Genomic DNA, 24,785 nt, shown 5'->3' with positions numbered 1-24,785 from the left:
TTACTGAGATCAGTACTGATATCAGGTCAGTCACAAGATGGTCTTTACCCCTCAACTGAGTCATATCTTTTGAAATTTAAATTTAGTCAGCCTGGCTTCAAACAACAAAGTAAGGATTTGCAACTTTGGGTGAAAGAAAAGCCTCTGGTAGGATTAATTTTGGTCAGGAATTTCTTTACAGTGAATATTTGCTTTCGTGGGGAAATGTCTTAGGTTGTGGTCTCTAGAGAATCAAAACACACACACATATGTATGTATATATATATGTATGTATATATTTTTATCTAGATAGATGATAGACAGATAGATACATACATAGATACATAGACACATACATAGATACATACATAGACACATACATAGATACATAGATGAAGAGAGAGAGATTTTTCTCAAGGAAATGGCTCACACAGTTGTAGAGACTGGCAAATCTCAAGTCCGTGAGTGAGGCGTCATGCTGGAGGCTTCTCCTGACTCACATACTGGGGCCGATGAACTCAAGATCAGCAGGTCAGAGGGTAGGCCACTGTCTCAAGTCCCAAGAACCAGAGGCCAGATGATGACAAGCCAGATGAATGATCCGGAGCAAGCCAGCAAGCTTTGTCAGACTGTCTATATACATATTGGATGCAGGCTACAACCATGAAGAAACTCCTCTTAGAACTGATAGACCGATCTCTTCAGATCACATCATGGAGGATGACTACTTCATTACTTAACTGACAAATTATATCATTATGTAACTGACAAACTACATCATTACTGTGATGATTAAGATTGAGTGTCACCTTGGCTGGGCCATGATTCTCAGTTGTGATCACTTCCCTGTTGAAATCTGTTATGTGATCACCTCCATGATAGAATCTACTAAGTAGTACTGGTGGAGGCAGGGCCTGTGACAGCTCACCGCCCCCTCAGGCTTCATCTCTCCACCCTCCACCGCCTACTTCCTTCCTGCTCACCTTGTCAATGCTTTTGGCTGCTTCTGGATCCTGCAGCTGCCTCTTTTTGTCTGACCTCTGGTTCTTGGGACCTGAGCTAGCAGCTTACCTGTCCGTCTTGGGATTCATTGACCTTATACCCTGTGACCAAGAGTCCTGCTTTCCAACCTGCTGATCTTGGGTTCACCAGCCCCTGCAGCTACATGCGTCAAGAGAAGCCTTGCGGTCTTACCTGTTGATCTTGGGATTCATTGACCTTCACAGCCTGTGAGCGTGAGCCCTGCTCCCCTACCTGCCAATCTTGGGTTCAGCAACCCCTGCAGCTGTGTGAATCAGTAGAGGCCTCTATCCTAATCCACGGACTTGGGATGTTCCAGACTCTACAATCACATGCGCTGTTTCCTTGATACAAATCTCTATGTGTGTGTGTGTGTGTGTATATATATATATATATACACACACACACGTACATACATATGCTTTACTGGTCTTGCTTCTCTAGAGAACCCAGTCGAAGACAATTACATCACTGCCAAACAACATCATTACATAGCTGCCAAACCACTGAGAATCATGGCCCAGGCAAATTGATACCCAATCTTAACCATCACAGTTTATCACTTGTCAATTTGGCACCTGTACACATCTCTTTAAACCATACACAATCAGTAAATAAAAACAATTACAAAAATCGTGCTTTCACCTAACATGATACAACTAAAATGCATACAACCAAAAATGCACTAGCCCCACGAACATCTTTTATTTTGTAAGTGAAGAAAACAAAAATATTTGATGCACACGTACAAGGAAGAAATACTCATAAAAATTACAGTCTTCCTTTATGCAACTGGTTAAATGGTCATAATTGATATTTAGAATGAACTTCTTCCATCACTCATTCTGTATTGCTTTTACCTTCAGCAAGCACCTCGGCTGGCAGTGGTTCTTTTCCTGGTGGGATGACACGAACTTTCATTTCTGAAGGGTCTGGGCCATTAATAGTCATGTCGGAATTGGGTTGCTATAGTTTTCCTTTGACTTTAATCACAGGGCATATTAGTACTAAGAGATGCCCTAAGGGATCTCCTGTATTTCAGACATACTTTTTTTTTTTTTACCACTATTATGCAACGTCAATTCGATTTCCCCTTTGTACTCAGGGTCAATCACACCAGCCAATTTGGTAGCTCCCTTCCTTTCCTTTTGATCAAGAGGCATGAGAAGCCCAAGTGGCTGGGTGACATTCTTAACTTCAATTTCAATGGGATCTGTGTTGTGTCTCCAGGTGGGAGCATTCCTCCCTTTGGAACTAAGGCCTCTAGACTCACAGAGTACAGGGTCGTGGAAATAGGAAGCAAAAATTTTTATTTATTTTTTGATTAACTTATGCATGTGAAAGGTGGACAATGAATAAGGAAAATCAAAGAAAAATTGATGCCTTCGAGTTACAGTGTTGGTGAAGAATACTGCATATACCATGGACCACCAGAAGAACGAACAAGTTGGTATTGGAAAAAGTACAGCCAGAGTAGCACCTTGGAAGCTCAGATGGTGAGACTTCATGTCATGTAGGTTGGACATATTATCAAGAGGGACCAGTACCTGGAGAAGGACATCAGGCTTGGCAAGGTAGACGGTCAGTGAAAAAGAGAAAGACCCTTCACGAAATGGATTGACACAGTGGGTGCAACAATGGCCTCAAACATAGCACCTATTAGGAGAATGACCCAGGACAAGGCAGTGTTTCCTTCTGTTGTACTTAGGGTCACTATGAGTTGGAACCACCTCGAAGGCACCTAAAAACAACAAAACATTGGTTTGTTTAACCAAACTGAACTGCCAGGTCTGAAACACCAATGAAACTCGCAAAAAGTTTGTTCACTTTTTTGGAATAAAATATGATTCCCAGACCACATGATGAATCTCTTTTCAGTTCCTCATTTTGTCTGATCTTTCTTACCCAGAAAACTTATTTTTTTTACTGTGCTTTAGGTGATAGTTTACAGCACAAGTTAATTTCTCATACAAAAATTTATACACATATTCATACATGACATTGGTTGCAATCCCCACAATGTGACAACACACTCCCCATTTCCACCTCGGGTTTTTTGTGTCCATTCAACCATATCCTGTCCCTTCCTGCTTTCTCATCTTGCCTCCAGGCAGGAGCCACCCATTTGGTTTCATGTGTCTGATTAAACTAAGAAGCACACTCCTCATGAGTGTTATTTTTTCGTTTATAAAACTTGTTGCCTTGGAGTTAATTTGGACTCATATCAACCATATAAGACAGAGTAGAACTGCCCCATAGAGTTTCCAAGGAGCACCTGGTGGATTTGAAGTGTCCACCGTTTGGTTGGCAGCCATAGCTCTTAACCACTACACCACCACGGTTTCCTTTTGTTTTATTATAGTCTTGACTAATCTTTGTCTGAAGAGTGGGCTTTGCCAACTCTTTAGACAGGGATTGGACTGGACTATGGGATAGAAAATGATACTGGTGAAGAGTGAGCTTCTTGAATCAAGTAGACACATGGACCATGTGGGCATCTCCTGTTTGGAGGGGAGATGAGAGAGCAGAGGGGATGAGAAACTGGCCAAATGGACACGAAAAGAGAGAGTGGAGGGAAGGAGTGTGCTGTCTCATTAGGGGGAGAGCAACTAGGAGTATATAGCAAGGTGTATATGAATTTTTTTTTTTATGAGAGACTGACTTGATTTGTAAACTTTCACTTAAAGCACAATAAAAATAGTAAAAAAGTGAGTGGGCTTTGGAAATGGTTTTAGTTCTGGGTTAACACAGCGTTTTGGGGGTTCCTCCAGTCTCAGACCATTAAGTCTGGTTTTTTTTAGGTGAATTTGAGTTCTGCTCAGCACTTTCGCCCACTCCATCATGATGGTAGCTGGGCACCATCTAGTTCTTCTGTTCTGAGGCTGGTGGAGATTTTGGTTTATGTGGACCTTTTGTCTTTTGGACTAATATTTTCCTTGTGTCTTGGGTGTTCTTTATTCTCCTTTGCTCCAAGTGGGTTGGGACCAATCGATGCATCTTAGATGGCCGCTCACTAGCTTTTAAGACCCCAGGCACCACTCACCAAAGTGGGATGAAGAACATTTTCTTAATAAACTTTGTTATGCCAATTGACCCAGATGTCCCCCTAAACTATGGTCCCAGCTACTCTGTCCCTCGAAGTGTTTGGATGTGTTCAGGAAACTTCCTAGCTTTTGCTTTGGTCTAGTTGTGCTGACTTCCTCTGCATTGTGTGTTGTCCTTCCCTTTACTGAAGACGATCCTTGTCTACTATTTAGTTAGTGAATCCCCCCTTTCCTCCCCTCCTTTGTAACCATCAAGGAATGCTTTTTCTGTGTTTAAACCTTTTTTTTGAGGTCTTATATTAATGGTCTCATACAATATTTGTCCTTTTGTGACTAATTTCACGCAGCATAATGCCCTCCAGATTCATCCACGTTGTGAGATGTTCCACGGATACATCATTGTTCTTTATCTTTGCATAGTATTCCATTCTGTGTCTGTACCATAATTTGTTTATCCATTCATCCATTGATGGGCACCTAGGTTGTTTCCTTCATTTTGTTATTGTGAACAGTGCTACAATGAACATGGGTGTGCATATATTTATTCATGTAACAGCTCTTACTTCTCTAGGATATATTCCAAGAAGTGAGATTGCTGGAACATATGGTACTTCTATTTCTAGCTTTTTAATGAAGTGACAAATCGTTTTCCAAACTGGCTATGCCATTTTATATTCCCACCAGTAGTACATAAGTGTTCCAGTCTCTCCACAACCTCTTCAACATTTAATATTTTGTGTTTTTTGGATTAGTGCCAACCGAGTTGGGGTGGGATGGTATCTCATTGAAGTTTTGATTTGCATTTCTCTAATGGCTAATGATTGTTAGCATTTCTGATCCAAATTCCAAAGGCATTTTTTAATAAGATGGAGAAACAAATCACCAACTTCATATGGAAAAGAAAGAGACCTCAGATAAGTAAAGCATTACTGAAAAAGAAGAACAAAGTGGGAGGTCAAATACTACCTGATTTTAGAAACTATTATACCACCACGGTAGTCAAAAGAGTGTGGTACTGGTACGACAACAGATACATAGACCAATGGAGCAGAATTGAGAACCCAGAGGTAAATTCATCCACCTAGGACAGGACCAGCTGACATTTGACAAGTCTGTTAAATGGGAAAAGACAGATTCTTTAACAAATGGTGCTGGCATAACTGGATATCAAGCTGCAAAAATATGAAATAAGACCCATACCTCACACCATGTACAGAAACTAATAAAAATGGAAGAAAGACCTAAACATAAAATCTAAAATAATAAAGATCATGGAAAAAAAAAATAGGGACAATGCTAGGAGCTCTAATACATGGCATAAATAGTATAGAAACCATAACAGACAATGCACAAACACCAGAAGAGAAACTTGATAAGCTCCTAAAAAAAAAAAAAAACTTATGCTCATCAAAAGACTTCACCCAAAGAGTGACAAAAGAATCTAAAAACTGGGAAAAAAAAAAACTTTAGCTATGACATATCTGATGAGTCTAATCTCTAAAATCTACAAAATACTGCAACAGCTCAACAACAAAAAGACAAATAACCCAATTAAAAAATGGCAACAGCTTCTTTTCTCCTGAATAGCTGGTACAGTCACCTCTGCTCCTTCTAGAAGGCCGGGCAGTGCTGTACCTCCGGGGAGCCAATTCCCCAGTCCATGCCATCACACCAGTGGGCTCCCTCAGGGCATCTTTTTTTTCTTTGTCTTCTTTTCTTTTCTCAATTTCTTTTCTCCATCTACCCTCCTTCTTTACCCTTCTTTTGAACATCTGGTGCTTTGTTCCATCTTTGCTCTTTCTTGATGAGCTGCACAGTGCTACTTGGCTCAGGACAGCTTCAAGTGGTCTCCCTTGGGACTTTTTTTTCTTTACTTTCTTTTTTCTTGGTTTCTTGTCTCTCTCTACCTTCCTTTTTTACCCTTCTCTTGAACACCTGGTGCCATGTACCATCTATGCTCCTGCTTGACAGGCTGTGCAGTGGCTGTCAGGTGGTGACTTGCTTCCAGTGGGCTCCCTTTGGGTATTTTTCTTTTCTGTCTTTTTTTTTTCTCTCAGATTCTTGTTTCTGTCTACCTCCTTTCCTTACCTTTCTCCTGAACGGCTGTGCCATGAACCATCTCCACTCCTTCTGGATGGGCTGTGCACTGCCGTTTCCCTGGAGACTGGTGGGCTCCCTTGGGACATTTTTTTCCTTTGTTTTTTTTTTCTTTTGGTTTCTTGTCTTTCTCTCTTTCCCTTCCTTTCCCTCCTCCCCACCACCTAGCATCTTTTTGTTCAGTTTCTCTCTTTCTCTATGTCCCTTCCCTCCCTTTTTCCTGAAGATCTAACCATGTGTGCCTTTCTCTCTCTTTTTTTTGTATCTAGTTTCTTATCTCTCTATCCTTTCCTTCCTTTTCTTTCTCCTTCCATCTAGCTGTGTGTACTGTACCTGTCCTTGTTGACAGGATGTGTGTCACCACCTGGCTAGAAAGCCACCAGCACGTGGCTTCCCCAGATCTGAGCCACTGTAATGGCAGGGTACCTCAGCAATTTTTTTGCTCCTGTTTCCCCTTCTACTTTCTCTTCTTTCCTACAACCACTTAGCTTCACACATCACAATCTCCCCCCGCCCTCCTACCTATCTGCACTGTGCACTGAACATTGCACCCGCGAGCAGCACAGGTCTACTGGAACCTACCCTGTACTGCACACTAGCCCCAAACTGTTGGCCCCAATACTAGACACAAAAAATCCCATGCCAGCTCCTCTCCTTCTGCTGGACCTGCCCTGCTGCACCAGAGCTGAGCACCTGGCCCTGCCCATCGGACAAGGTGGTGAGAAGTATGGTGCTCACAGATGAGTAAACAACAAAGAACACACAGCCCTCCTGCTCAGACATAACAAAATAAAACAAAAAAGCAAGACAAACAAACACATCTACAATCAATAAATGAAGAAAGTAACTACTGAATGTCCTGAAGACAGCAGGCAATATCAAAACATAAAAAAAGGACAGCATGGTTCCAGTAAGTATCCAAAATAAAACACCAAATGACCTGCTAGTAGAAGAAAAGGCACTGGAACAACCTGATAGGGAATTTAAATCTCTGATATTTAGAGCTTTCCAAGACTTGAAGTAAAAAGTAGACAAAAATGAGAAAAAAAAATAGACAAAATCATGGAAAAGACAGACGAAAGAATGGAAGAAGTCAGAAAAACAATACAGGAACAAAACGTCAAAATAAACTCACAGCTCAAAATCATACAAAATCAGCAATTTTAAATTCAAAGGATAAACAACAAAATTTCAGAAATGGACAGTGTCATAGAAGGTCTCAAAGGCAGGTTTGAACCAATGGAAGACAAATTGTTTGATACCACTTTGAGAAAAAAATGAGAGAAAAGAAAGAAGAAAAATGAAGAAACCTTGAGAATGATGTGGGATACAATCAAAAGCAAAAAATTTTTAGTGATTGGAGTTCCAGAACAGGAGAGAGAAAACAAAACACAGAGAGGATCATTGCAGAATTGCTGACAGGAAACTTCCTTAATATCATGAAAGATGAAAAGTTGACCATCCAAGAAGTTCAATGAAACCCATATATGACAGACCCCCCCCAAAAAATCACAGGTCATATCATAATCACACTCACTAAAACCAAAGACAAAGAAAGAATCCTGAGAATTCCTTGAAAAAAATGAAATGGCACATACAGCAGGAAACAATAAGACTTAAGCTCTGATTACATGGCAGAAAGCATGTAGGAAAGAAGGCAATGGAATGACTTATATAAAACCTTGAGAGAAAAAAAATGCCACCCAAAATAATACATAAGAGAAAACTCCTCAAGTATGGTGAAATGATGACATTTCCAGATAAACAGAAATTAAGGGAATATATAAAAACCAAATCAAACTTACAAGAGTTATTAAAGGGAGTCATTCTGTATGAGAACAAACAATGTCAGGTGACAGCCTGAATCTAGGACTCAAGACCTCATTAGCCAGATACCAACCTTGGAAATGAACTCTCAAGGATTAACCAAAACTAAGAGAATTACAACAGTGAACCAGAAAGGCTCGTCTGTAAATAGCAACAACATCAAAACAAGAAAAGAGGTAATAAATGGTGTAGGTAGGAAACTTTCAAATGGAGAGGAAGGCAAGGTGATACCAAGTAACAAAAGACTGGTTCAAACTTGGGAAGATAAGGGTAAATTTCAAGGTAACCACAAAGAAAGTTAACAAACCTACTCATTAAAATAAAGAAGAAAAACATAAAGTCTTAGTAAACCCAAAATCTACAAAAACAAATGACCTGAAAAAAATCCACAAACAAAAGCAATTCAGCACAGGAGAGTAAGAGGAACAAAGAAAACATCAGGACAGCAACAACAAAAAGTTCTACAAAATGACTGCAATAAAATCACACCTAACAATAATTACACTGATTGTAAATGGCCTAAATGCACCCATAAAGAGACAGAGTGACAGAACAGATAAAAAAACAGGATCCCACAATATGCTGTCTAAAAGAGACACACCTTAGAAACAAAGACGTAAATATATTAAAAATAAAAGGATGGAAAAATATATATATCAAGCAAACAGCTAAGAAAAAAGAGCAGGAGTGGCAATACTAATCTCAGATAAAATAGGCTTTAAAACAAAAAAAAACACTGTAAAAGACAAAGAAGGGCATTATATAATGATTCAAGGGACAATCCACCAGGAAGACATAACCATAATAAATATCTACACACCCAATGACAGGGCTCCAAAATACATAAAACAAACTAAACAGCACTGAAAAAATAAATTGAAAGTTCCACAATACTACTAGGAGACTTCAGCATACCACTCTAGGTAAAGGACAGAACATCTAGAAAGAAACTCAACAAAGATACAGAAGATCTAAAGGCCACAGTCAGCCAATTGATCTTATAGATATATATAAAATACTCCACCCAACAGCTGCAAAGTACACATTCTATTCCAACACACATGGAACATTCCTCAGGATAGAACACATCTTAAGCCAAAAAGCAACTCTCAACAAAACCCAAAACAGTGAGATAATACAAAGTATCTTCTGTGATCACAGTGCCATCACAGTGCTCTTCCTGTAGAAATTAACAGGAAGAGCAAGGGAAAAAAAATCAATTACATGAAAACTGAATAACACCCAGCTTAAAAACCTCTGGGTAATAGAAGAAATAAAAGATGGAATAAAAAAATTCCTAGAATCAAACGAGAATGAAAACACATCATACCAAAACCTTTGGGACACAAAAAAGTCAGTGCTCAGAGGTCAATTTATACAAATAGATGCACACATCAAAAAAGAAAGAAGGGAAGGTGGAGCCAAGATGGCAGAATAGACAGATGCTTCCAGCGAACCCTCTTTACAACAAAGACCTGAAAAAACAAGTGAAACGAGTATATTTCTGACAAGCTGGGAGCCTTGAGCTTCAAAGACAAGATTAGAAAATGAACTGAAGGGCAGGGGAGGAAGGGACTGTTCAGAAGCTGATAGGAGTTACTGGACCTGAATCACAGGGAACCCTCAGGCACCATTACGGGAACAGCAGCGGTGGCAGTGGCGGGCTGGTACTAGTGTTAGGCCGCAGTTTTCTCAGGGAGAATCAGCCAGCCACACAGCCTAATCACAACTCCGGAAGCAGAGAAGAACTGTGCTCTTAGCAAAAGCTAAGTACTTGTGTATATTTTTACACCCCCCCCACCCCCAAGCTGGTTTCAGCTGCTGAATTCCCTGGGCCTGGGATAGGCACTGTTGAGCACCTAGAGCCATTCTCCTGCCTTGGGGAAGGAAAAAATTTGCAATTGAGGGAAAAGATAATTTGCTAGCTCCACTAACCGGGAGAGCTCAGGACAGAAGCGGCTCCTGTCCAGACATAATCTGCCTGTGGACTTTGAGCACCTTTCCCTTCTGCATGGACCTGTGTCAGCCTATTTCAGGAGAATAAGCCCTTGTTGGCATGCTCCAACCATTTCAGGTGTGTGGTGGAGAGGTGGGTGTTTGATATTTGACATTGCTTTGCCTATTAAACAAGGTCCTCACCTACCTACATCAGGGACCTAAGGACTTGTAGCTCCACACAGGTCACCCAGCCACCTGTGACAAGGGTCCAAAGATAACTGCTACCTCCCAGTCCTTACAATCAAAAACTTTGGGTGCCCACGGTCTGTCTGCAGAAGCCACCCACCTGCACGCTCTAGGAAACAGGGGCGTGCTTTCCTCAGAAACACTCAGGGATTGGTTCTCAGTCCCTGCCTTGTTCAGAGCATGACCCCTGCTGCAATCAAACACTGGTATATACGCTAATCACACCACCCCTCTAAGACTGTAGGATAGAGTCTGTACCACACACTTGATGATCAGCTACCTGGAAACCAGATCTGAATTCGTACAAGAAAAGTGAATGGACTCCAAGATTGATATATCTGATAATAGCTCTAGCCATCTGGGGACAGGACTTCTGGGCTCCAAAGGCGAAAATAATCAAGCTAGCTCACTCAAGCAACCCATAGCGGTATACCAAAACAAAACAAAGCAAGAAACTACGACACAGTAAGCAAGCACAAACTAATACAATAACTTATTGATGGCTTGGAGACAACAGTCAATATCAAGTCACATAAACAGACCATGATCACCTCAACTGGCTCTCAAAACAAAGAATCCTGTTATCTTTTAGCTGAAACTGCATTCCTGGAATTACCAGAGCTGGAATACAAATGTTTAATATACAGAACCATTTAAGACATCATAAAGGAAATCAGGCAATACGCAGAAAAAGCCCAGGAACACACAGGTAAAGCAATTGAAGAAATTAGAATGATTATTCAGGAACATAATGAAAAGTTTAATAAGCTGGAAAAATCCATAGACAGACAGCAATCAGAAATTCAGAAGATTAACAATAATATTACAGAAGTAGACAACTCAATAGAAAGTCAGAGGAGCAGAATTGAGCAAGTAGAAGCTAGAATTTCTGAACTTGAAGATAAATCACTTGGCACAAATATAGTTGAAGAAAAATCAGATAAAAGAATTTAAAAAATGAAGAAATCTTATGAATCATGTGGGACTCTATCAACAGTAATAACCTACAAGTGATTGGAGTACCAGAACAGGGAGGGATAACAGAAAATACAAAGAGAATTGTGAAGATTTGTTGGCAGAAAACTTCCCTGATATTGTGAAAGATGAGAACATATCTATTCAAGATGCTCATGGAACTCCACATAAGGTAGATCTTAAAAGAAAGTCACCAAGACATATTATAATCAAGCTTGCAAAAACCAAAGATAAAGAGAGAATTATAAGAGTGGTGAGGGATAAACGAAAAGTCACCTACAAAGGAGAGTCAATAAGCTCGGACTGCTCAGCAGAAACCATGCAGACAAGAAGGCAATGGGATGACATATTTAAAAAATTGAAGGAAAAAAAATGCCTGCCAAGAATCATATATCCAGCAAAACTGTCTTTTAAATATGAAGGTGAAATTAAGACATTTCCAGATAAACAGAAGTTGAGGGATTTTGTGAAACCAAACCAAAACTACAGGAAATACAAAAGGGAGTTCTTTGGTTAGAAAATCAATAATACCAGGTATCAACCCAAGACTAGTTCACTGGGTAGAGCAACCAGAAGTCAACCCAGACAGGGAAATCAAAAAAAAAAAAAAAAAAAAACAAGATTATATAAAAAAAGCTCAAAACGGGGTAACAGCAATGTTATTATGTAAAAGAAGACAACATTAAAATAATGAAGAGGGACTGAGAAGTGTAAGCATACACCTTCCGTATGGAGATGAAGATATGGCGATACAAAGAAATAAAAGTTAGGTTTAAATTTAGAAAAATATGGATAAATAACAAGGAAACCACAAAGGGGACAAACTATCTTACTCATCAAAATAAAATACAAGAAAAAAATAGAGACTCAGCAGAAACAAAATCAACAACAACAAATGGGGGAAAGGATAATATATAAGGATAATCTACTCAGCACATAAAATTAAGTGGGAAAAAGAAACTGTGAACAACACACTAAAGAAGACATCAAAATGATAGCACTAAATTCATACCTATCCATAATTACCCTGAATAAAAATGGACTAAATGCACCAATAAAGAGACAGAGAGTGCCAGAATGGATTAAAAAACAAGAACCATGTATATACTGCCTACAAGAGACACACCTTTGACTTAGAGACACAAACAAACTAAAACTCAAAGGAAGGAAAAAGATATATCAAGGAAACAAAAATCAAAAAAGAGCAGGAGTGGCAATATTAATTTCTGACAAAATAGACTTTAAAGTTAAATCCATCAGAAAGGATAAGGAAGGACACTATATAATGACTAAAGGGACAATATATCAAGAAGATATAACCATATGAAATATTTATGCACCCAATGACAGGGCTGCAATATACATAAAACAAACTCTGTCAGCATTGAAAAGTGAGATAGACAGCTCCACAATAATAGTATGAGACTTCAACATGCCACTTTTGGTGAAGGCCAGGGCATACAGAAAGAAGCTCAATAAAGACACGGAAGATCGAAATGCCACAATCAACCATCTTAACCTCATAGACATATATAGAACACTTCACCCAACAAAAACGAAGTATACTTTCTTTTCTAGTGCACATGGAACATTCTCTAGAATAGACCACATATTAGGTCATAAAGCAAGCCTTAGCAGAATCCAAAACATTGAAATATTACAAAGCATCTTCTCTGACCATAAAGCCATAAAAGTGGAAATCAATAACAGGAAGAGCAGAGAAAACAAATCGAACACTTGGAAACTGAACAACAACAACAAAAAAAAGAACAATACCCTGCTCAAAAAAGACTGGATTATAGAAGACATTAAGGATGGAATAAAGAAATTCATAGAATCCAGTGAGAATGAAAACACTTCCTATCAGAAGCTTTGGGACACAGCAAAAGTGGTGATCAGAGGTAAATTTATATCAATAAATGCACACATACAAAAAGAAAAAGGGCCAAAATCAAAGAATTATCTACACAACTTGAACAAATAGAAAAAGAGCAACAAAAGAAAACAACAGGCACCAGAAGAAAACGAATAATAAAAATTAGAGCTGAGCTAAATAAAATAGAAAACAGAGAAAAAATTGAAAGAATTAGCAAGACCAAAAGCTGACTTTTTGAAAAAATTTACAAAATTGATAAACCATTGGCCAAACTGACTTCACCATAAGAGTAAATAGACTACCTACAGACTGGGAAAAAGTTTTTAGTTATCACATTTCCGATCAATGCCTGATCTCTAAAATCTACATGATACTGCAAACACTCAACTGCAAAAAGACAAATAACCCAATTAAAAAATGGGCAAAAGGTATGAAAGAACGCTTTACTAAAGAAGACATACAGGTAGCTAACAGATACATGAGGAAATGTTCACGATCATTAGGCATTAGAGAAATTCAGATAAAAACTATAATAAGATTTCATCTCACTCCAACAAGGCTGGCATTAATCCAAAAAACACAAAATAATAAATGTTGGAGAGGCTGTGGAGAGATTGTAATACTTATACACTGCTGCTGAGAATGTAAAATGGTACAACCACTTTGGAAATCCATTTGGTGCTTCCTTAAAATGCTAGAAATAGAACTACCATATGATCCAGCAATCCCACTCCTTGGAATATATCCTAGAGCAATAAGAGCCTTTACACGATCAGATATATGCACACCCATTTTGTTTTTTTATGTTTATTTCAGCACTGTTTGCAATAGCAAAAAGATAGAAGCAACCAAGTTGCCCATCGATGGATGAATGGATAAATAAATTATGGTACATTCACACAATGGAATACTACACATCGATAAAGAACAGTGATGAATCTGTGAAACATTTCATAACATGGAGGAACCTGGAAGGCATTATGCTGAGTGAAATTAGTCAGATGCAAAAGGACAAATATCGTATAAGACCACTATTATAAGAACTTGAGAAATAGTTTAAACAGAGAAGAAAACACACTTTTGTCGTTACGAGAGGGGGAAGGGAGGGAGAGTGGGAGAGAGGTATTCACTCATTAGTTAGTAGATAAGAATTGCTTTACGTGAAGGGAAAGACAACACACAATACAGGGGAGGTCAACACAACTGGACTAAATCAAAAGCAAAAAAGTTTCCTGAATAAACTGAATGCTTTGAAAGGCAGTGTAGCAGAGGCAGGTGTTTGGGGACCATGGTTTCAGGGGACATCTAAGTCAAGTGGCATAATAATATCTATTAAGATCGTTCTGCATCCCACTTTGAAGAGTGGTGTGTGGGGTCTTAAAAGCTAGCAAGCAGCCATCTAAGATGCATCAATTGGTCTCAACCCACCTGGATCAAAGGAAAATGAAGAACATCAAAGACACAAGGTAATTATGAGGCCAACAGACAGAAAGTGCCACATGAACCAGAGACTACATCATCCTGAGACCAGAAGAACTAGATGGTGCCCGACTACAACAGATGACTGCCCTGACAGGGAACACAACAGAGAGCCCCTGATGGAGCAGGAGAGCAGTAGGGTGCAGTTCCTGAATTCTTGTAAAAAGGCTAGACTTAATGGTGTGACTGAGACTGGAAGGACCCCAGTGGTCATGGCCTCCAGACCTTCTGTTGCCCCAGGACAGGAACCATTCCTGAAGCCAACTTGTCAGACATGGGTTGGACCTGACAATGGGTTGGAGAGGGATGCTGGTGAGGAGTGAGCTTCTTGGATCAGGTGGACACTTGAGTCTATGTTGGCATCTCCTGCATGGAGGGGAGATGAGAGGGGAAAGTGGGTTAGAAGGTGATGAAATGAATATGAAAAGAGATAGTAGAGGGAGAGAGTGGGCTGTCTCATTAGGGGGAGAGTAATTGGTTGTATGTAGTAAGGTGTATATAAGTTTTTCTGTGAGAGACTGATTTGATTTGTAAACTTTCACTTAAAGCACAGTAAAAAGTATAAACATAAAAAAAGAAGAAAGAGACAAAATCAAATATTAGCTGCACAAATGGAACAATTAGAAAAAGAACGGCAAAAGAAATCCACAGCCACCAGAGAAAGGAAATAATAAAGATCGGAGCAGAAAAGAGTGATACGGAATAGAAAAATGATAGAATCATTCAACAAAACTAAAATTTGGTTCTTTGAAAGGATTAACAAAACTGACAAATCACTTGCCAAAAAGAAACACAGAAGAGGAAGCAAATAACCCAAATAAGAAATTAAATGAGGGACATTACATAACTGGGAACTATTACACAACAGACACAGGTGAAATTAAAAAAGGATCATTACAGAGTACTATGTAAAAGTATACTTCAACAAATTTGAAAACCTAGAAGAAATGGACAAATTTCTAGAAACATACTACCTACACAAACTAACACAAGCCGAAGGTTAAAATCTGAACTGATCCATAACAAGAGAAAAAATTGAAAAGGTTAAAAAAAAAAAAAAGCTCCCAACAAAAAAAAATCTCCGGCCCAGGTGGGTTCATTGGTGAATTATACCAAATGTTGAGAGAAGAAAATACACCAGTACTACTCAAACTATTTCAGAACATACAAAAGGAAGGGAAAGGAATAGAGAGTTCTGAATTTGTTCTATGAAGCCAGCATAACCCTGATGCCAAAACCAGGCAAAGACTCTACAAAAAAAGAAAGAGACCAATATCTCTTATTAATATAGATGTAAAAATTCTCAACAAAATTCCAGCCAATAGAATTTAGCATCATATCAAAAAAATAATACACCACAACCAGGTCGGATTCATACCAGGTATGAAAGAATGGTTCAACATTAGAAAATCAATCAAGGTAATCAACCACATAAATAAAAAAAAGAATTACATGACCTTCTCAATCGTTACAGAAAAGACATTCGACAAAGTCCAACACCTATTCCTGACAAAAATTCTCAGTAGAATATGTAATAGAAAGGAAATTCCTCAACATAATAAATGACACCTTTTTTTTTTTTTATACAAAACCAATGGAAATCCTGATGGCATAGTGGTTAAGTGCTACAGCTACTAACCAAAAGGCCGGCAGTTCAAATTCACCAGGCACTCCTTGGAAAATCTATGGGTCAGTTCTACTCCATTCTATAGGGTGGCAATGAGTCAGAATGCACTTGACAGCAACAGATTTTATACAAAACCAACAGCCAAAATCGTTCTTAATGGAGAGAGGCTGAAAATATTCCCTTTGAGAGCAGGAACAAGACAAGGATGCCATTTATCTCCACTCCTATTTAACATTGTGCTGGAAGTCCTAGCTAGAGCAATAAGACAAGAATAAGAAATAAAGGGCACCCAGATTGTTAATGAAGAAATAAAACTGTCCCTATTTGTGGATGATATGATACTATACATATAAAAACAAAGAACTCCACAAGAAAACTACTGGAACTAATTGAAAGATTCAGCAGAGTAGTACAATACAAGATAAACATACAAAAATCAGTTGAATTCCTATACACCAATAAAGAGAACGATGAAAAGGAAATCAGGAAAACAATATCATTTATAATAAAAAATAGCCCCTAAAAAAATAAAATAGTTAAGGAATAAATCTAACCAGGGATGTAAAAGACCTGTACAAAGAAAACCACAAAACACTACTGCAAGAAACCTATAGAGATCTACATAAATAGAAGAACATAACATACTCATGGATAGGTAGACACAACATTGTAAAAATGACAATTCTGCCCAAAGCATTGTATGAATACAATTCAATCCCAATCCAAACACTAACAGTATTCTTCAAAGAGATGGAAAAACTAATCATTAACTTTGTATGGAAAGGGAAGAGGTACAGGATAGGTAAAGCACTATTGAAGAAGAATAAAGTAGGGGGACTCATACTACCTGACCTCAGAACCTACTACACAGGTAAAACAAAACGGTAGTCAAAAAAGCCTGGTACTGGTACAAGGAGAGGTACATTGACCAATGGAGTAGAATTGAGGTATAAATCCATCCACCTATGCTCACCTGATCTTCAACAAAGGCCCAAAGTACATCCAATGGGAAAAGGCAGTAGTTCTAACAAATGGTGCTGGCAAAACTGGATGTCCATCTGCAAAAAATTGAAACACAAACCATACTTCACACCATACACAAAAACTAATTCAAAATGGATCAAAGACCTAAATATAAAACCAAAACTATAAAGATCATGGAAGAAAAAAACAGGATCAATGGTACAGGCTCTAATACACGGCATTAATAGGATACAAACCATAAGAAAGAACACACAAACTCCAGAAGATATGCTAGATAACTGGGATCTCCTAAAAATTAAACAAGTATGACCATCAAGACTTCACCAAAAGAGTAGAGAACCAACAGATTAGGAAAACATTTTTGACTGTGACAAATCTGACAAATGTCTAAACTCTAAAATCTATAGGAAAATCCAACACCTCTACAACAACAACAAAAAACAAATAATCCACTTAAAAAATGGGCAAAGGAAATGAACAGACGCCAGCAAAGAAGACATTCAAGAGGCTAACAGACACATGCTTACGATCATTAGCCATTAGAGAAATGCAAATCAAAACCACAATGAGGGAGGCCGGGTCAATATGGCTGACTAGGCAGAAGGTTCTGCTGAACCCTCTTGCAACAAAGACCTGAAAAAACAAGCGAATTGATTACATATATGACAATCTACAAACCCTGACCATCAAACACAGAACTAAGGAATTGACCTGTATGACAGGGGAGCAAGAGATCGTGCAGAAGCAGCAACGGGTTGCCGAGCCTGTGGAGCACCCCAATTCCAATTCCTTGGTGCCATTCTTTGGCGCAAATGCGGTGGGGCTGATGGTAGTTTCCTGGGACATGGCAAGCACAGGACACAGCCCTAACCCCCTGGGGCAATCTTGGCAGGGACCCAGCCAGTGCTCACAGGCTACACACGCCTCTGGAACCTCAGATAAAACAGCACTCTCGACACAAGATAAGTGATTTTGTCTATTTTACCACACTACTCTCTCCTATCTATCTGACCTCTCCCCTCCCTGCCCAAGCCGGCTTGATTAACATTTGCATTACCTAGGTCTGAGATGGAAGTGCCCTGCTTTTTTCTGACCCATTCTCCTGGCCAGGAAAAAAGCAGCAAATTAACAATCAGAAGAAAAATACTTTCCCAACTCCTCTAAACTGGAAGATCAGAGCAGAAGCAGCTCCGGTCCAGGCATAAGAGATCCGCAGACTTTGGCTTTCACCTCTACATGGAACCAGGTGGCTATTATAATGCAAAGGCAAATCTATTAGAGGTCTGACTATAATTGTTTCAGCTGAGTGGTGGAGAGGCAGGTTTTGGAGATCTGATACTGTTCTACCTATTAAACAGAGCCCTCACCTACCCACAGCAGGGACCTGAGGGCTGAGGCTCCATCCACACAACCAAGCCACCTGCGAAAGGGGTCTGAAGATAGTGGAGCCTACCAGACTTTACAGGTATAAGCATTAGGTGCCTAAGGTACAGCTGCAGAGCCAACCCGCCAAAGTGCTCTAGAGAACAGAGATGCTCCTTCCTCACTGGCACTTGGGGGAAGGCTGTCAGCACCCTCCCCTCCTCAGAGTGTGACCCCCTGCCAATACCTGATACCACTGCATACGAACATCACCACTACTCCTCTAAGATAGTAGGTGAGAACATACACCACACTCTAGGTGACTGACTGTCAAGACACCTGAGCTGATCCTATTCAAGAATAGTGAATGGATTCATAGGCTAATATGCCTGGTAACAGCTCTAACCATCTGGTAACAGGGCATTAGTGCTTCAAAGGCTCCAATAATCAAGTTAGCGCACTCTAGTAGCCCATCTGGGTATAACAAAACAAGAAGATAGGACTCAGTGAGCAAATATAAAATAAATTATTACAATAGCTTATAGATGGCTTTTTTTAATAGATGGCTGGAAGACAGCAGTTGATATCAAATCACATAAAGAAGCAGACCAAGATTCCTTCTACAAGCCCCCAAAACGGAGAACTAAGATCTCTCCCAGATGAAGATATATTCCTGGAATTGCCAGATGTAGAATACAAAAGATTAGTATACGGAATGCTTCAAGACATCAGGGACGACATCAGAAATGAAATCAGGCAATATACAAAAAAAGCCAAGGAACATACAGATAAAGCACTGGAAAAAATTAAAAAGATTATTCAAGAACATAAAGAAAAATTTAATCCGGTGCAAGAATCCATAGAGAGACAGCATTCAGAAATTCAAAAGATTAACAATAAAATTACAGAACAAGAGAACTCAATAGGAAGTCAGAGGAGCAGAATTGAGGAATTGGAATGCAGAATTAGAGAGAGAGACGATAAGACGATTGGCACCAATATATTTGAAGAAAAATCAGATAAAAATTAAAAAAAATGAAGACACTCTAAGAATCACGTGGGACTCTATCAAGAATAACTTGCATATGATTGCAATTCCAGAACGAGGAGGGAAAACAGAGAGAATTGTTGAAGATTTGTTGGCAGAAAATTTCCCTGACATTGTGAAAGATGAAAGGATATCTATCCAAGATGCTCATCGAACCCCATACAAAATAGATCCCAAAAGGAAATCACCAAGATATATTATCATCAAACTTGACAAAACCAAAGAGAAAAAATTTTAAAGCAGCCAGGGGTAAATGAAAAGTCACCTACAAAGGAGAATCAATAAGAATAAGTTCAGACTACTTGGAAGAAACCTTGCAGGCAAGAAGGCAATGGGATGAAATATAGAGCATTGAAGGAGAAAAATTGCCAACCAAGAATCACATATCCGGCAAAACGCTCTCTCAAATATGAAGGTGAAATTAAGCCATTTAAAGATAAACACAAACCCAAAAAACCAAACCCACTGCCATCTAGTCGATTCTGACTCATAGCGACCCTATAGGACAGACTAAAACTACCCCGTAGAGTTTCCAAGGAGCACCTGGAGGATTCAAACTGCAGACCTTTTGGTTAGCAGCTGTAGCACTTAACCACTATGCCACCAGGGTTTCCAAGATAAACACAAGCTTAGAGAATGTGCAAAAACCCAACCAGAGCTACAAGAATTAATAAAGAAAATTCTTTGATCAGAAAATCAATAATATCATATATCAACACAACACAAAGACACAGAACAGAGCATCCTGATATCAACTCAGATAGAGAAATCACAAAAATAAAGTAAGATTAATAAAAAAAAAAACACTCAAAACAGGGAATCACTGATGTCACTATGTAAAAGATGACAATAACCAATAAAAAGGGACTAAATACAGGAGGCATAGATCTTCCATACGAAGAGGAAATCAAGGTGATATAGGGAGATACAAGTCAGTTTTATACTTAGAAAAATAGGGGTAAATATTAAGGTAACCACAAAGAAGGTTAACAAGCCCATATTTCAAAATAAAAACCAAGATAAACATAAAAGCTCAGCAAAAACAAATTCAACTACAATGAAAAGGAGGAACACACAATTTACAAAGAAAAACTTCTCATGACAAAAAATAAGCGGGAAAAAGAAACTGTCAATGAAGCACAAATAAAGGCATCAAAATGACAGCACTGAACTCGTACCTATCTATAATTACACTGAATGTAAATGGACTAAAAGCACCAATAGACATAGAGTTGGAGTTGGGTTAAAAAAAAAAAAAAACTTAAGCCAGCTATATGCTGCCTACAAGAGACACACCTTAGACTTAGAGACACAAACTAAAACACAAAATATGGAAAAAATATATCAAGCAAACAGTAATCAAAAACGAGCAGGAATGGCAATATTGACAAAATAGACTTTAAAGTTAAATCCACCACAAAGGATAAGGAAGGATACTATATAATGACTAAAGGGAGAATTTACCAGGAAGATGTAACCATATTAAATATTTATGCACCCAATGACAGGGCTGCAAGATGCATAAAACAAACTCTAACAGAACTGAAAGGTGAGACAGAAAAAAGAAAAAACTTTCCTTTTTTTTTTTTTTTGGTGAGACAGACAGCTACACAAATATAGTAGGAGACTTCAACACACCGCTTTGGGTGAAGGACAGGAGATCCAGTAAGAAGCTCAATAAAGACACGGAAGATCTAAATGCCACAAACAACCAAAATGACCTCATAGACATGTGCAGACCATTCCACTCAACAGCTGAAAAGTATACTTTCTTTTCTACTGCACATGGAACATTCTCTAGATTAGACCACATATTAAGTCATAAAGAAAGCCTTAGCAGAATCCAAAAGATCGAAATATTACAAAGCATCTTCTCTGATCATAAGGCCATGAAAGTAGAAATGAAGAACAGAAAAAGCAGGAAAAGAAATCAAGTACTTGGAAACAGAACAATACCCTGCTCAAAAAAAGGCTGGGATATAGAAGACATTAAGGAGGGAATAAAGAAATTCATGGAATTCAATGAGAATGAAAACACTTCCTATCAGAACCTTTGGGACACAGTGAAAGTGGTGCTCAGAGGTCAATTCATATCAATAAATGCACACATCCAAAAAGAAGAAAGGGTCAAAATCAAAGGACTGTCCCTAAAACTTGAAAAAACAGAAAGAGAACAACAAAGGAAACCCTCAGGCACCAGAAAAAAAAATAATAATAAAAATTACAGCAGAACTAAATGAGTTAGAGCACAGAAAAAAAATCGAAAGAGTTAACAAGACCAAAAACTGGTTCTTTGAGAAAATTAACAAAATTGATAAACCATTGGCCAGACTGACAAAAGAAATACAGGAAAGGAAACAAATAACCCAAATGAGAAATGAGATGGGCAATAGCACAAAAGACACAACTAAAATTAAAAGAATCATGTCAGATTACTACAAAATATTGTACTCAAACAAATTTGAAAACCTAGAAGAAATGGTTGAATTCCTAGAAAAACACTACCACCCTAAACTAACACAGGGGTAGAACAACTTAATAGATCCATAACAAAAAATGAGATTGAAAAGGTAATCAAAAAATTCCAAACAAAAAAAAAACCCTGGCCCTGACAGCTTCGCTGCAGAGTTCTACCGGACTTTCAGAGAAGAGGTAATACCACTGCAACTTAAGGTATTTCAAGCATAGAAAAGGACAGGATAATCCCTAACTCATTCTATAATGCCAGCATATCCCTGATATCAAAAGCAGCTAAAGACACCACGAAAAAGAAAATTAGAGACCTACATCCTCATGAATTTAGATGCAAAAATCCTCAACAAAATTCTAGCCAATAGAGTTCAACAACATATCAAAAAAAAAATTTACCATGACCAAGTGGGATTTATACCAGGTATGTGGAGATGGTTCAAGTTTAGAAAAACAACTAATGTAATCCACCATATAAATAAAACAAAAGACAATAACCACATAATTTTATCAATTGATCCAGAAAAGTCACTTGACAAAGTTCAACACCCATTCAGGATAAAAACTCTCAGGAAAATAAGAATAGAAGGAAGATTCCTCTACATAATAAAGGGCATTGATACAAAGCCAACAGCCAACATCATCCTAAATGGAGGGATTCTGAAAGCATTCCCCTTGAGACAGAACCAGACAAGGATGCCCCTTATCACCACTCTTATTCGACATTGTGCTGGAGGTCCCAGCCAGAGCAATTGGGCTAGATAAAGAAAAAAAGAGCATCCAGATTGGTAAGGAAGAAATAAAATTATCTCTATTGGCAGATGACATGATCTTATACACAGAAAACCCTAAATAATCCTCAAAAAATCTACTGAAACTAATAGAAGAGTTCAGCAGAGTATAAGGATACAAGATAAACACACAAAAATCAGTTAGATACCTCTACTCAACAACAAAAAAATCGAAGAAGAAATCACCTGATCAATACCATTTACAGTAGCCCCAGGAAGATAAAATACTAGTGAATAAATCTAACCAGAGATGTAAAAGACCTATACAAAGAAAACTACAAGACACTACTGGAAGAATCCAAAAGAGATCTACGTAAGTGGAAAAAAATACTTTGCTCATGGATAGGAAGACTTAACATTGTAAAAATGTCTATTCTACCAAAAGCCATCTCTAGATACAATGCAATTCCAATTCAAATTCCAATGACATTTTTTAATGAGATGGAGAAACAAATCACCAAGTTCATATGGAAGGGCAAGAACCCCGGATAAGTAAAGCATTACTAAAAAAGAACAAAGTGGGAGGCCTCACTCTACCTGATTTTAGAACCTATTATACTGCCACAGTACTCAAAACAGCCTGGTACTGGTACAACAATAGATACATAGACCAATGGAACAGAATTGAGAATCCAAACATAAATTAAACCATATATGAGCAGCTGATGTTTGACAAAGGCCCAAAGTCAGTTAATTGGGGAAAAGACAGTCTTTTTCACAAATAGTGATGGCATAACTAGATATCCATCTGCAAAAAAATGAAACAAGGCCCATACCTCACACTATGCACAAAAACTAACTCAAAATGGATCAAAGACCTAAACATGGAATCTAAAAAGATAAAGATCACGGAAGAAAAAACAGGGACAGTGTTAGGAGCCCTAATACATGGCATAGTCAGTATACAAAACATTACTTAAAAATGCAGAAGATAAACCAGATATCTGGGAGCTCCTAAAAATCAAACACCTATGCTAATCCAAAGACTTCACCAAAAGAGTACATTACAGACTGGGAAAAAGTTTTTAGCTATGACATTTCCTATCAATGGTTAAGCGTCCAGTCTCTACTAAGGCCCAGTAACAAGCCAAAAGTTGTTTCTCAAAAGGAGAGTAGTTATCTGCAGAGGATGGCAAGGCTTTCCTCTAAACTCCTAAGGGTCTGTTCTGTGATTCACCAATATGGGCCTGCCAAAGACTCCAAACAGCATCTCTATCTGCCACTGACAGTTCAAACACCATGAGATCAGCTGGATTATATGGCCCATGTGGCAGACCGGCTAGCACTGCAGCCTGAACCTGTTACAGAGCCTTCTCTTGTTCTGGGCCCCATCCAAAACTAGCAACTTTTCGAGCCACTTGGTAAATAAGCTGAATTAGTACACCCAGATGAGGGATATGCAGCCTCCAAAATCCAAAGAGGCCCACCAGGCACTGTGTCTCTTTTTTAGTTGGGGGGAGCAAAAGCAATAACTTATCCTTCATTTTAGAAGGACTACCTTGACATGCCCCACACCACTGGACCCCTAGAAATTTCACTGAGGTGGAAGGCTCCTGAATTTTTGTCACATTAATTTCCTATTCTCTAGCATTTATTTTACAAATAAGCCCAGAATCATTGATTGACACTTCTACCTTATTAAGTCCAATCATCATAATGTCATCAATGTAATGGACCAGTGTGATGACTTACAGAATGGAAAGGTGATCATATTCCCTGTGGACTAAATTATGATATGGGTCTGGAGAGCTGATATAGGCTTGAGGGAAGACACTTAGGTTGTATTTCTCGCTTTGCCAGGTGTAGACAAACTGCTTTTGGTGGTCCTTTGGAACAGGTATGGAGAAAAAGTCATGGACCAGGTCAATAGCTGCATACCAGGTACCAGCAGATGTATAATTTGCTCAAGCAATGAAACCACATTTGGGACACAAGTTGCGATTGGAGTTACCACCCAGTTAAATTTACAATAATCCACTGTCATTCTCCAAGATCCATCTGCTTTTTGCACAAGCCAAATAGG

Source organism: Elephas maximus, chromosome X, assembly GCF_024166365.1.
Source record: "Elephas maximus indicus isolate mEleMax1 chromosome X, mEleMax1 primary haplotype, whole genome shotgun sequence".
Classification (NCBI taxonomy): domain Eukaryota; kingdom Metazoa; phylum Chordata; class Mammalia; order Proboscidea; family Elephantidae; genus Elephas; species Elephas maximus.
This window is presented reverse-complemented; position numbering follows the sequence as displayed.